Here is a 1,981-nt window from a genome sequence, read left to right as displayed (position 1 = left end):
AGACTAGTCGTGACTAGTCTAGACTCACGGTCGACGAGTCGATGTGAGTTAAGCAGCAGGTAGTAGGGCACTAGGTAGTAGGTACATTAACTAAATGCAACTAGATTCAAATGCAAGGAAATAAGCTCAACACTTCAAGTCTTCAACACCAAAACATGAATGGCAGATTAAAATGCAAGGAAATAAGTTCAACACTTCAAATCTTCAAGCAATCAAGCCTCAAGCTCCATGTCTTCAAGCTGAAAATCAGTGCCTTCATCATCTGGTGATTCAACATCGTCTTCATCGCTGCTCTCCATGTCTTTGTCATATTCTGCCGCTTCTAATTCAGCCCTCAACTCTTCATCATGCACAACCAGCCTTGTTCTTGCGTTGTTCCGAGTGTAGGTGATATAAGGGCCTATGGGTCGTGCAATAGGCTCGCTAGGATCACCATGAGCTCTCCTAGGATAGTTGCAGCCTGCTAGAGAAGTTGACGCACCCATGGCTTCATCAACCTAAGACCAAAGTAGTGGTGTTTCACCGTCCATGACTTGAGCTTGATCTTCATGTACCATTTTAGCATTGATATCAACCCATTCATTATCCCATTCAAATTCTTCTAGGACAAGTGGACTAGATTTCTTTGCTTTAGAGCCTTGCTCATGCAGATTCTGAAACCTAGCTTCCATTTTCCGGTTGTACGAGACATATGATAGCTTGTTCAATCTCTTGTACTCTAGATGGTTTCTCCCTTTGGTGTGGATCTGCAAGCACACAAATATGTGAGAAGCTGCTGCAATTAGCCTATCAAACCAGCCAACTAATGGCTACTTACATGAGCAAATACACTCCAATTGCGCTCACAGCCGGATGCTGAACAACATAGACTAATGATTCGCTTTGCAAGAGTTTGGAGGTCAAAAGCAAGGCCACCATAAGCATTCCACCAAATAACTACAAAACCAAGAAGTCCCACATTAAAGAGAAGGCCACAATAACAAGCAATTAGTGGAGTAACTGAGTTGAACAAGAAGACACAAGTTGCCATAAAATTTATACTTACGAGGGCTTTTTTAGTCACGGTCTTTAATTGACAATGGCTTCGAGAAACATTCACTCCCCAGCTCATAGTCGTCAGCTTCCCTACTTATAGTTGCTTGCTACTCATCGTCGGGCACCATCTTCCATAGCACATTATTGAACATTGAACGGAGACGGGCAACTTGTCTTCTGTTGGACTCCTTAATGGCAAAGAATTTATTTGGGTTCAAGAACAAAGCAGCCCCATGTAGCTTTTGTTCCATCTGATTATCCCACCTCTTATCAACAATAGCTACCACTTGACCTAGGAGGTTTGGCTTATGTGTCAAAGCTTCCTTTATGTGTGTATTTGCAAAATCCATGGCTGCCCACATTTCTGCCATAGCCGGAGTCTCATCACCATCAGCGATCCTCAAAGCTCTAAGAAGTGGTTGTGAAGCTCTCATGCAATGATCCATGGATTGCCAAAATGACACGGAGATCACAGTTGCTTCAGCCACCTTCCCTCCTTTGTTGTCCTTTAATCTGTTTGCATACCATTGTGGGCTAACAAAGAGAGTTTTAAATATGTTTGCCTTTGCTTCCACATACTTACCAAAGTAAGGAATGACGTAGCAAAACGAGTTGCTCCAAGCCTCACAATTTCTTGCTTACCATTCAAGCTTCTCATTAAATCAAGAACCTTTCCATGGGCATAAATAAATCTGGTTGTTCTCTTTGCTTTAGCAATGCAACGGCTGGACTCTTTGATCTTCCCAATGTCCTCTAGCATAAGATCCAAATAGTGGGCAGAATAAGGTGTCCAATACATTGTAGGATACTTTTCCATTAGAAGTCTACCGACTGCCTTGTAGTTAGACCCATTATCGCTAACTACTTGGACTACCAATTCAGGGCCAATTGCATCAATTTGTTCGCTCAACAGCTTTGCCACCAGATTTGCATCAACTGTTTCAGA

This window comes from Triticum dicoccoides, chromosome 2B (assembly GCF_002162155.2).
Source record: "Triticum dicoccoides isolate Atlit2015 ecotype Zavitan chromosome 2B, WEW_v2.0, whole genome shotgun sequence".
NCBI lineage: Eukaryota > Viridiplantae > Streptophyta > Magnoliopsida > Poales > Poaceae > Triticum > Triticum dicoccoides.
This window is presented reverse-complemented; position numbering follows the sequence as displayed.